The following is a 14,093-nucleotide window of genomic DNA, read 5'->3' on the forward strand; positions in this document are numbered from 1 at the left end:
TCTCATTCCCTTAATAATAATAAAATATTTGTTGAAATGACTATTTTTTTTAGTTGAATTCACAAATTAAACGTACTGTCATTTCTTAGCTAAGGCACACTTCATATCCAGTCAACTAATTTTTTAGTTGAATTAAAGAAATATAATGTTGTTTTCAACCAATATGAATGGTTGAATTGGCTTCTGCAATCTGCAGCTATATGGCGCCCTGTCACCGAAACGGTAACACCTTAATGACTACTAGCCACTAGATGGCACACTACTGCCGAAAAAAATTCAAACGCGGTTGGCTATTCTATATTGGCAGGTATAAATACGATGTTGTGTTGGAGAAAAAGACATAAACGAAACGTAAACATCTTTTTGAATTTTTTTCTTCTAAATCACTGTTTCTTCATTCTCACTGAAAACTTTGAGTACTCGGAAAACAAAAACCGAATACAAATAGTACACCGGACGGCGCAGCTCGGAAGGTTTGAAGATACAAAAAAACTTCATCACAATTAGAGTGCAACATTCGAAACTCACTTCACTGTTTCGCGTAAAAACATTATTACCCACAATCGCTTCAACTGCGCACAAATTCTGAATAAATACACTTTCCACTAACAGTTTACGTCATTTTTACATATCGGTTTAGAAATTTATATAGGGATATATCGTAGCACATGCGAAAAACATCTAAACAATTTGCGAGCAGTTTCAACAAGACTGTCCCTTTTAGCTTTTTAATGGATTGTTTTGCTTTGACACTGCTGTCCTTCAGTAATGACGGTGATAGATAAATAGAATCAAAGTTTCTGATTTTAATAACAAAATTTGTTGTCAATGAGAATTTCGTACTGGATTGAAATATTGCTGGTTTGTGTCCAGAATATTCGCCAACTAAACACATTCTCTAAAAATAAGAGTTTTTTTCAGCACAGTAAATTCTAAATTTTAACTAATTTTATAGTTATTTTGGAAATTTTGTTGTTAAAATCAACTAATTCAAAAACAGTAATACGAATTAGGCGCAGAGCTAATTTCGGTCGTTCCGTGTAGTCACAAAGTAACTGTCGGTCTCGATAAGCTTCTGAAATTCATTCAACAAATCTAAAATTGCCGACAAAATCCCATTAAATTTCACAGACAGGTCAAGAGTTAAACTTGACACACACGAAAAATAAGAGCACTGTGGAAATCTCTATTTTGTGTTTCACGAGGATTTCGGCTCTAAGAACCAGTTGCTTACACTTCCATTCTGTTCGAAGATCCAAAGGGTGTAGCCGGGTTTTCATATAAAAACTGCCCCAAAACAGAACAAAAATTTATATACGCTGTTTGAGAGGATTGATATTGGAGATGATTCTCCCCAAATTTTAACCCTTTTACTGCCATATTGGTGGAGTTAAGGTGGTTCTTCTGATTTACATTTTATTTAATATTTCCAAAAACCCTCTTTAGCAAAAAATTTTTAAAAAAATCAGGAAAACTTTAGGAATTATGAAGAACTTTTCTGATTTTTTCAGAATTTTTTAAAATGTATTTCATGTGAAAAAAATGTTCAAAATTTTCAATTTTTTTTTAATCGCACTTACAATTTTGGTACCACTCTAGATTTTACATAAAAAATAAATCATTTATGATTTACATTACGCTGTATTTTTTCAGATTTTTAAAAAATGTGGACGGGTATAATATCAGACTTTAAAAAAATAAATCATTCGGAAAGCCATGCGTCTCCATCAAATTGTCATCATCCGATGGAGACGGATGGTATTCAGTTCTAAGATCATATATCACATGCCCAACAACATGAGACAACGTTATTTGAATATTTCAATAGTATACCATTGAAAATTTGGTTTGAATTGAGTATTTTATTTTAGTTCTCTGGTAACTATCAGGTTAATTTAGAACTTTCAACGATAGATTTTTCGGATCTAATTTGCAGCGCTTGTTCTTCGATGATTTGTTAATGGATTTTTCTAATTTAAATGATTCCAAAGCTTCAATATTATAAGCTTAAAAATGTTTTAAATTTGTCAACGGATCGGTTTGCATACTTAAATCTCCATTCCCATTCGAACAAAACCCTAGAAACATTTAATGTTATTGTGCTAAAAATACCTTTATCGCCATCTCAGAAAAGCAAGAAGGATCTGTGCCAAGTTGGGTGCTAATCCGTTCATTTGTTTTCCTTGAATTGTGTATTGCACCTAGTATCCATATACCGGATAATTGACATTCTATTCAATGTTGCTCGAATAACAAAAATGCAACGAACGCCAATAATCATCGTTCGCTTCCCTTCGCATTTGTTCGATTACCGTTCTGGTATTCGGACTTGTCCGTATATTCGGGTGCGAACGAAGCCGACGCTGCTTCGTTGCTCGCACGGAGATCTACTCCTTGCAGTTGTTATTCGCATTGAAAATACCCCCGAATGATTTAACGCGAATATGGAACGAATATTTATGCTGCGATCATCGTCAAATCCTAATTCGCGATGATCGTTCGTGCTGTCTTTGAAACAAGTAAATTAAGACGTTCCCCCCTGCATTATTACCATAGTCTTATGTGTATGTGATGAACCATATCCTAGCACTCTCCCATTGCTGCTACCTCACGAGATATGATGAATTTATTAGATGAAGTATACTTCGCGAAGAATGAAAATAAACGATCATCGCAGTGGCGCTATTCGACCAATTCGAAGAATAAAGTAAATGATCGAGTGTATGAAACAAACATGCACGATGTATACCAGCAGCGAAGGATGTATTAGTATATTTGGGTTCTCTGCGATTATTGCTTATCCATTTTCACCCTTCTCTCTTTCGTGCAGTGAATAGTTCAACGTTGTTCGCCCGTCTCGTAAGTAATAGAAGCATATTCGCGGCGAAGATCGATGAATGAATTACACGAAGAATATTTGCAACATTGATTCTATTTGTATAACAGTATCATTTATTTTGTTTTAATGAATTTCATGTCAAAGAATTCTCCAATCACATAATATTACATGTTCTTGGACGTTAATAATAGGTGTTTTTCGAAGTGTATAGTTTTTGGCTTGAAATGACGAAATATTTTAAATTGAAATTTTCTTTCACTCGATTCGACCATCTCCATTATTACCAGTGTAGTTCATACAGAACAGTTAAATGTGAACTTATGGTTACAAAAAAAGTTTCAATGATTCTGTTACAATGAGTCTTATTGATTTTTTTTCGGTGGTTAAGTAGCATATATGAAAACTTATTGAATTATTATTTTCACTGCAATGACGTGGGAACTGTGCTGTAGTTGCGGTTAGTCACAGTTAGTCAGTGACTAACCAGCTCATAAAACTTCAACTTCTCAGGAATCGAGAAAATTTGTTTGTTGGAAATTTTGATAATGACTGATTCACGTAACCACGAAGGGTGCAAAAGCAATAATACCTATTGAGATATCGAATCGTTATTTATTTATTAGCTAAATAAATAACATCTTGTAAGGATAATTTTCAAGAGCGCCTTAGATTGATTCCAGGGCGTAGAATCAAGATAGGCGAAATGAAAAGGGCGCCCATATAATTTATTCCAGGGCGCAGAGTAAAAGTATTTAATACATTAAATGACCCAACTGAGGGCGCAAATCATTATTTATTTTCAAGCTAAATAAATAACATCTTGTAAGGATAATTTGAAAGATCGCCTTAGGATTGATTAATATTTTTTTCAAGCTAAATAAATACCATTTTGTAAGGATAATTTTCAAGGGTGCCTTAGGATTGATTCCAGGGCATAGAATCAAATTTCAGGGTGCAGGGTGAAAGTATTTTTAAATGCATCAAATAATTCTACAGAGGGCGCAAATTATTATTTATTTTTATGCTAAATAAATAACATCTTGTAAGGATAATTTAAAGGGCGCCTTAGGATTGATTCCAGGGCGCAGAACCACGATAGGAGAAATGATAAGAACGCCCATATAATTGCTCCTAGCGCGCAGGTTGACATTTTTTTAAATACAATAAATAATCCGAGTGAGGGCGAATCATTATTTATTTTCAAGCTAAATAAATAACATTTTGTAGGTAAAATTTGAAGAGGTTGCTTAGGAATTATTCCAGGGCGCAAAATAACGGTAAGAGAATTAAAAAGGGCTTCCATATCAATGATTCTAGTGTGCAGGGTGGAAGTATTTTTAAATACATCGAATGATTCTACTGAGGGCGCAAATCATTATCTATTTTCAAACAAAAAAAAATCTTGAAAGCCTAATATGGAAGAGCACCTTAGGAATGATTCAAGGGCGCTCTTAAAATTAATTCCAGGGTACATTGTGGAAGTATTTTTAAATACTTTATGTAATTCTACTGAGGGTGCAAATCATTATTTATTTTCAAGCTAAATAAAAACATAAGTACGGAGTGCCTGAGGATTGATATCAGGGTGCGAAACGATTTTTTTACTTAATATTGTAAAGCTTTCAATAAATAAGTCAACTTTGAGCAGTGCTGTCTTAACAACAATTTTTATAACATTTATTATATTCAAACATAAAATATACTAGCATTTGTAACTGTCTGTAATCTTCATCATTAACTTTTAATAGTTTTAAGTAGACTCTATTGAAAAATTGGGCAGTAATGAAGTTTTGAGCAAGAAATGATGAAGTTCACTAATTTTGAACGAGGTAAATTTTTATGAATACTGGCATCTTTTCTTCAAACTTGGTCGGTATAGTGGAATTATTTACCACATGAATTGAGCTGATGGCGATTTCATTAGTATTTTCTTCTTTCATCTATGCAACTTAGATCAGACTTTATGAGATTTTATCATTTTGATTGAATACCGACTCAATACATAATGAGGTAGTTTACCTTTTGATAACATGCACAACAACAATAAAATCACTTGTGAAGAAGCAAATAACAGCAAACTTCTTAGACATTCTCATCACAAGGAAGACGGAAAACCTATCCTTTTTAATATATAGAAAGCTAATCAATACAGAAAGTATTATACATTATACTTCTAATCATTCTCATCAGCTTAAAATGTTAGCTTTTCACCAGTTTATTCATTGAATGCCTAAACTTGCCCATGGAGAAAATACGGTAAGAAATGAGAAAAATTACATTCTCGATATTGGAATGCTCAGTATATATTCGGAGCCATCAATTCAAACAGTTTTTGATAAAAAGAAAAACTGTTGAAAAAAAAACAATCACTTACTACTTTAACCCAACTATCAGAAAATTCAAAAAGAGTTCCAGTAAGTTAAATTAGATAAGATTTTCATTCCAAGTCAAAAATAGCTGAATATGTTTAGAAAATTATGAACTTATATGGAAACTAAACGTAGCTGAAAGCTTAAGAACATATGTAAATATATTAACATTCCAAGTTACTATTTATTTATATGTAATTTAGCAAAATGAGTTATCTCTAAGATGTAAAATGATTCACCTGTACTAGTACAACAGAGATAGCACCGCACTTTCCTCCCACTACTACTGTCTATGCCTGTTACTATTTCGTGACATTAGTGGGAAATAGTTAGGAATTTTTTAACATTGTGGAAATAAATTGAATTTATTTTCTTCAAAAGCTATCTACTAAGCGCTAAAATAAGCATTTTCTTCTGAAAATGTGATATTCGTGTTTATCGATTACCCAATTTGCTTAGTATTGGTCGTCTTAAAGGTAAAAAATCAAAATCGGAAGCAGATAAATTATTCCTATGACATCGAATAGCATACTGAAATCAGAAAGAGATATGGAATTGCCCGAGTTTATAACAAAACTTATTCTCAGTTTGATGTTACTTCCAAATAACGGAAAAAAAATTGAAACGCATAATCAGTTATTGATCTGCCCTGATATAACTGAAAACAAATACACCGCAAACAAGGGATATAAATAGAATGGGCAAAACATCCTCGGGAATTTACATTTTAGTTGATTTTCTCGCATCAACAAAAAGATTATCTTATAGTTTCCTAAAATTATTTATAGTTTCCTAAACATTTTATTCAGATCCGACTTCCGGTTTCGGAACTAAAGCGTGATAAGTGGAAAATTACCCATTTCATGAGTAGATTTTCACAAGCAATGGTCAAAAACAGATAGAAATCCCATAAAACTGTCTGATAAATTCTCCTAGTTTACAGAATTTGTTAGTTTGTGGGCATATCAACATAATTAAGGGGGAGACCTTTTTCTGTTCCGGCAGTACCGGAAGTAGTGAAGAAAAACTGCAACAATAGAACTCACTTCGATTTCTCAGCGATGCTTGAGCCGATTTTTAGAAATCCTAGTTTAAATTAAAGCTCACATTGTCTCAAAAGCTACTGTGAAAATTCATCCGGATCCGACTTCCGGTTCCGCAGTTATAGTTCGAAGTCAAAGTTTTCAAACCGCCATATAGAATGAATTCATGAAATGGTGTGCTTGTAATCTAATGTTTCGTGGTTCAAGTCGCGCTGTTTCTATCGATATTTTTTTGTTTTTTACCCCAGTTTGATTTCAATCCATGTAATTTTCAAATCACACAATTTCCATGTTCTTGAATATAAATTCGTGTGAAATACGACGTCCCATTTATGTTCATCTTATGAGATGTAAAATCATAAGATTTTTTCGAACTGTGTCTATATTGAAATATTCAATAGAAAATCGGAACTATTATTTGAAAGAATTATAAATACAGAAAGTGAAAATATTGACCCCTGTGTACTTAGAAACATTCAGATAATGACAACACATTATGTCTATTGCAAATGAGTCTTCATGGTTGATTTGTGTGGCAATTAAAGAGCTTCAGGAAACTTAAAAAAGAGTTAAAAAGAAGTTGTTGAGGAAAAAACGGCGCCCCGTTCGCATCAAATAAGTCTGATGCTAGAACTATATAACCGTTGTATACAAAAATACGAAGATGAAGAAACAACAAACCCCGTTATAGAAATCTAACTTCAGTCAATTGCAATGCGCCCCTGTATCATGGGAATCAAGGCGCACCATCAACAAAGTCAGCGACTAACCAATGAAATTTAAACAACTACAGCACTGCGTGGGAACGTAAGTTTCTTGAGACATTTTTAACTATTCCGCCAATTGTCTTTCTGTTATTTCAGTCAAGGGCGAAATACGAAGAAATCTACTTTAAGGCCGCATTAGAAGTTTATCGATGAATAATAAGACCAATGTTGGGACATGTTTTCAGTTTGAAACTTATTTCAAAGAGAAATAGCTCACTCGGTAATTCCAGGTGCAATCAGTGTAAGTGTATTTTCACAGATTTGGTAATAAATCATTCGATTATTATAAACCGTTCTATCAACAGCAAAAATACGACCAACTTCGCGGAGCAGATGAAAGCTCGAAAAAACTATCGAAATTGCAAGAGGTGTCCAAATGGTTAGAAGCAACAGCCTACCTGATGAACCGGGTGATAGTACTGATCGTTATTTTCTATATAGGGGTGCAAATCAGGAACTCACAGAAAAAAACACGTAGAAATGTGGTCAGGTTTTAAACACTTACAGCTCAGTATATTTTGTATCAACTATTAATATTATTTCATTATTCGATTGGAAATATTTATAAGATTCGATTTGAATGTATGAAGCCACGTATTTTTAATTATATATGATTGAAATTTTGATTAGTAGCGAGCAGTGTCCTATGTTGTCTGCTAAAAATCTCCGGCACACTGGATTTCCCTGCCATAGACGACGGTTTTGAAGGAGTAAGCGATATATCAATGGGCAAGCATCGCTCTGATTGGTCAATCGATGCAAAAGCGGAGCTGTTGGAAGCACATGAATCTATAAATAGAAGCAATATTATAGCTAACGTTTCAGTCCTACACGTAGCATGCTACAGGTAGGTAATTGCTAGACAGCAAGACATAAAGTGCCATAAAACGATTTGAAGATTTTATTGGTATGCTCTGATCTTGTGTCATGCAAGTTTGGATGTAATTCCATGTTATGTCGTTTCGCCTGAGAAATTGACAACTACCCCAGGGTAAATGTTGAGTGCGTGAGATTAATTTCTAATTTATATAAGATGAACTCGATTGATAATTAAAAATAGTTTATCGCTCCAACTGAAATCGCAGAATGGTGGAGAAACGCTATAAATATCACTGCTTGCATAAAAAACTTGAACACAAGCTTGACGAAGAGAAGCTTTAATATCAAAATCCGTATCGCAAGTATATACGAAGATATAATTGCATACATTTGGGATATTGGTGTAATTTCGTCGGCTATGAAACAAACTATGTTCGGTGTTGGTTCTTAATCAAGATAAATCTAGGCAGACTATCGTGCAATAGCGGATTCGAAAGTGTGACGATTGATTGAACTGTTTGATTGTAGATCATTAGAAATTTTGGTTGCCTTGTTTCACATCAATGGCTCGAACAACCACATGTAAAATGTAAAATATTGTACGAATGATTAAGGCAGTTTCAATTTATTTCGTTGAAATAGTTACAAAAGAACAGGTTTAATGTACCGAATTGAACTGGTTGAAGCTGCAATTTGTTTTCCTTTAATAGATTTGAATATTTAACAAATATGGCCATTAAATAAAGTATTTTATATCTTAAAAACTACAAGGATCAGATATAAAATACTTTATTTAATGGCCATATTTGTTAAATATTCAAATCTATTGAAGGAAAACAAATTGCAGCTTCAACCAGTTCAATTCGGTACATTAAACCTGTTATTTTGAAACTATTTCAACGAAATAAATTGAAACTGCCTTAATCATTCGTACAATATTTTACATTATTCGATTCTAATCCGAAAAAACTCTTGCAAATACTCTCAACATAATGTTCCAATGTTTGTGAATCTTAAACGGAAAGACCGAAATCAGCATTTTGGCGAAAAAATTAGTTGATTTTCTGATTTTAGTTAGTAATTTTTTGAGACAACTAAAAATATCTTACTTTTGCTAATTTAGATTTTTTATTTCTGATTCCCTTAATAATAATAAAATATTTGTTGAATTGGCTACTTTTTTAGTTAAATTCACCAATTCAACGTGCTGTCATTTCTTAGCTAAGGCACACTTCATTTCCATTCAACTAATTTTTTAGTTGAATTAGAGAAATAAAACGTTGTTTTCAACCAACATAAATGGGTGAATTGGCTTCTGTAATTTGCAGCTATGTGGCGCACTGTTACCGAAAAAAACGTTAACACCGTAATGACTACTAGCCAATAGATGGCACACTACTACCGAAAAATATTTCAGTCGCGGTAGTCTTTTCTATATTGGCAGGTATAAAATATAAATACGATGTTGTGTTGGAGAAAAAGACATAAGCGAAACATAAACTTCTTTTTGAAAATTTTTCTTCTAAATCGCTGTTTTCTTCATTCGACTTCGCGAAATCGACTCTCTCACTGAAAACTTTGAGCACTTAGAAAACAAAAACCGAACACAAGTAGTACACCGGACGGCGTGGCTCGGAAGGTTGAAGATACAAAAAACATCATTTGACATGTACAATTAGAGTGCAACATTCGATACTCACTTCACTGTTCCGCGTAAAAACATTATTACGCGCAAACGCTTCAAATGCGCACAAATTCTGAATAAATACTCTTTCCACTAAGAGTTTACGGCATTTTTGTACATCGGTTTAGAAATTTAAATATGGATATTTCGTAACACATGCGTAAAACATCTAAACAATTTGCAAGCAGTTTCAACAAGACTGTCCCTTTTAGCTTTTTAATAGATCGTTTTGCTTTGATACTTCTTTGTGCTGTCCTTCAGTAATGATAGTGATAGGTGAATAGAAACAAATTTTCTGATTTTAATAACATAATTAGTTGTCAATGAGAATTTCGTGTTGGATTGAAATATTGCTGGTTTGTGTCCAGAATATTCGCCAAATAAACACATTCTCTAAAAATAAGAGTTTTTTTCAGCAAAGTAAATTCTCAATTTTAACTAAATTTATAGTTATTTTGAAAATTTTGTTGTTAAAATCAACTAATTCAAAAACAGTATTACGAATTAGGCGCAGAGCTAATTTCGGTCGTTCCATGTAGATATTCAAATTTTATTCGATATACTGATAATATTAGACTACAACAACAGAATATTATTTTCAACATTTGCTACTTAGCCACAGTAGACTAGCTGGCGCACCTTCTTGCGAACGCTCCTCATTAAATTCCGTACAGACTTCTTGGCGACAAGTTTTGACACTTTTTTCCAATCTTTTTCCAACTGTTGAATGGTTTTGGCTGCCGAGACATGTTTCCTAAGATGCGCCTTCGTTAATGCCCAAAATTCCTCAATTGGTCGAAGTTGTGGGCAATTTGGTGGATTCATGTCTTTTGGGATGAAAGTGTACTACCAAACATTTTTGGTAGTATACCGTTGATTTCGAGTGGTAGCAAGAAGCTAGATCTGGCCAGAAGACAATAGGATTCTTGTGGCTGGTTTAACACTTGCCCTTCTCGCACCGTATAATATTGTGGTCCCGGCATAGATTTGTAATCGAGTTTCACGTAGGTTTCGTCGTCAATGATTATGCAGTTCAAATTTCCAGCAAGAATCGTATTGTACAGCTTTCGAACCCTCGGCCTGATCGATGCTTCTTGTTTCGGACTACAGTTTGGTTGTTTCTGCTTCTTATAGGTTCGAAGATTCAAACGTTCTTTAGCGCGAAGAACATTTGACTTCGAAGTGCCCACTTTTTTGGCCACATCCCGAACTGAAACCTCCTTCTTTTGCTCGAACGCCTTCAGTACACGTTTATCCTACTGAAGATTAGCAGGACCTTTTTTTCGACCCGTTTTCGGTTTATCCTCAAAGGTGTTATCTTCACCGAACTTCCTGATTGCATTTCGCACGGCTTTTCACTTACTCCATTTTTGCTATCCTTCTCAGTGACAGTCCGCGTTCTGTGCACCATTTGTACACAATTTTTCGACGTTGTTCTGCTGAAAGTCCACGCATTTCGAAACAAACTAATGAAAACGAATAAACAACTGCACGAGTGGTTAAAGAAGAGTGTAAACAACAGGACGCAGCCATAAAAATTGACAGATTCTGAACCATTGCGAAATGGCAGCGGTTTTTGGTTGCGTCCATACTTTCTGGGACAGTCTTTAAGGCACACTTCAGTTCCATTTAACTAATTATTTAGTTGAATTAGAGAAATAAAACGTTGATTTCAACCAACATAAATGGTTGAATTGGCTTCTGCAATTTGCAGCTGTATGCCGCCCTGTCACCGAAAAAAACTTCACACCGTAATGACTACTTCGAGCAGATTAACAGTTCAAAAGAATTTCTTCGTGGGAAAAACTCATCAACGGCACCATGGAAACCATCCTGCTCAGTTGTCTATACCTAGTTGTTGCAAAGTAGCGAAGTGAGAGTGTTACATACGAAAACTAATCAATTTGGCAAGTTATCTTGCAAATTAATTTAAATAACCAGGTATGGAAAATGTGGTTTCAAAAAACCTAAAAACTTCGTACATTTTGTTACCACGACATGCCATTCATGTTGGACCGTTTTTAGTAATTATTCAGGAACGCACTTGTTTGCAAACCCCTTAATTCCAATCATAATTAATACCATCATCATCATCATCGTGGCAATGTTTGGCGTACTTCATCAACAAACAGAAGCGACGCGGTTAAATACTTTTCAATGATCGCTTGAAATACCGCGCTCTCAGTAGGCCTTCGACATTGAATGCCACGAAACGGCATTGTCATCGCGAATCGCTGCGTCTCTTTGTTGTAAGGACCAATATTGGCTTTGCGTCAATAATTCCGTTTCGAGGAAACCGCAATTCCGCAGACCTGCGATACAGAGTTGACATCGAAAAGTTGAATCTACGAAAATGAAATGAATTTTTTTTGTCTCTTTTTGATTGTCGTGCTCCGATGGTTATATTTTACCGGTGCCGTTGCCCGTTCCAACTTTTGTCTGAAAAAGCAGATGCCGATGAAACAAGGATTGAACTGAATTTTCAGAGAGGGAGCGGGGGAAGCAAGAAACTTTTCAATCCGTGCTCAAGACGAAAATTGATGGCTTGTAAGGTGTTAATTAATTAGCTGGAAACCGTCTTTTCTGAGTGAAATATTTCGATTAGGGCCTCTTTTCTATTCGAGCAAAAATTACATTAGCGGTATTACGTGAGCCAACTTTTTTTTTCTGAAGTTTTCGACAAGGAAGCATTTCCACTAGGAAGATGCAGCATCTTGCTCCGATAGTGTTAGTTTCATTTCACAACTTTGTTTCGGTTTCCAAATTCCAAATGAGCGACGTTTGCGATAATTATTCTGATACCTGCTAACACCAAATACGTGTGATAACTACTGACTACATACAAGATGATTACTGCATTAGGGAGTATTGTCTTGTTAATGCTTGAATCACCCACCAGTGCCGTTCCGCGATGGATCCCATGCAAGTTCCCGTGGATGCTGATGAGACTGTAATTAAATTATGCACAAATCTAGACATAATACTAGACCACAAACACATAGAAGGTGGATACGCATTATGAATCTATCTAGGCAAAGTACGATGGAGTGCTGTTATCCCATCAGCCTTATTTCCCTACCCCCCGTCCTGAATCATGGTCGGAACGTGCAGCTGCAAGGAAGTGAACCATTAGAGTACCATGTGGTGGAATTATCCGATGCAACGAGAAAATACGGGATACGGGAAGGATAACGAAGCAAACTCCATTTTCTCCGCCGTGCCGTACATGATTTTCTACTAATTAAACGGAAAGACTTTAATTTAAATATAATGACTCTGATACACGAGAGCCGTTCACCAAGCTTACGCGTGAGTGGCGGCCTCGACATCGAGCAGGCCTACGACCGCCGTGGCAGGCTTCGGCGGATGTGCCAACCAACGCGGGATACCCGTCTGATGTGTTTCTAATATCACCGTCGGTCACGCGTAAGGACTGTATCGTTTTATGCTGAGGACACGTTGAATAATGTGCAATTTCGCTACGCAGTGGGGGGAATTATGCACTCACGTTGACGTAGAATACATTATCGAATTTTAGCGGGCTTCGTGTAAGCATATTATTCATGGAAATCTCGGGTAAACAACGGTTATATCAGTGGATTGTGTAACGTTTCAGCAACAATTAAACTTTTGGACAAAATGTACATGACAATTCGTCTAATGTAGCAAAAACTAATTATATTGCGTAGTTTTGATCGACTGTTTGCTGAAAACCAAACCAAATTCTTCGATTTTATTCATATTACTTGAGAGTGTACGGAAATAAATCCACTAACGCTATCATGATTGTAATCAAGGATGGCTTTTATCGTATCAAAGAAAGCTCACTCGCAACTCTTCCACGATTGAATCAGTGCCATCAAAGAGAAACGGAAATCATCGCAAAAACAAAAAACCGGCATGGTACATTTAACATAGAATAGACACCAGTGCGAGAGCTAATTTTTCTCGGTGAACCGTCGGAGAATCAACGGCTAGCACGCTGCTGTGGGGATTCTCTCTGAAGCAACAAACGGTCGCTTATTCTCGTTTCGCGATCCGATTCTGTATGGGTAGTGGATAATTGCGATAGAATCATTTTACTATTGCCGCTTATTCTAACTATGTGCATATAACCTTTGTATAATTTGTGTCTTGAAAATGTATGTGAATGCTCCACACAAGGGTTTTTAAATATTGCAACCTAGATGAAAATCATCAAGTCGAATCATCGATTCGATTTTCTGCTATAATTGTCAACTTGTGATTCTCTCTTGGTAAATTCCACACAGCGGCGAACATTATCAGACTGAAATTTTTTTTCAAGGGCCAAGAAATACTCAGAGTATGAAGGGGAGCGAAGAAATGTAGAAGAATTTTCTCGAGGTTCATGCATTGAGAGACTCGAATTCTTGTAGCATCTTTTACCGGATTGAAAACGTTGTATACAATATAGATAAAAATCGAGCAGCTTCTGTCAAATTTTCAGCAGTCACTAACACTGATTGTAATATCATGGAACAAATTGGTTTTGATTTCCCGTCAAATCAGGATCATGATCGAAATGATCTGTATCATGAGTAAAAACTTTTC

The 14,093-nt window shown here is 35.2% G+C and overlaps 1 protein-coding gene across 3 annotated transcripts in view; it reads right to left on the reverse strand.

The window, feature by feature from the left end:
- LOC131436161 (junctional adhesion molecule A-like) overlaps positions 1-14,093 on the reverse strand; it is a 1,299,588-nt gene that overhangs the window by 15,743 nt on the left and 1,269,752 nt on the right. The gene's annotated exons all lie outside the window — the stretch shown is intronic.

Source organism: Malaya genurostris, chromosome 3 (assembly GCF_030247185.1).
Source record: "Malaya genurostris strain Urasoe2022 chromosome 3, Malgen_1.1, whole genome shotgun sequence".
In the NCBI taxonomy this organism is placed as follows: domain Eukaryota; kingdom Metazoa; phylum Arthropoda; class Insecta; order Diptera; family Culicidae; genus Malaya; species Malaya genurostris.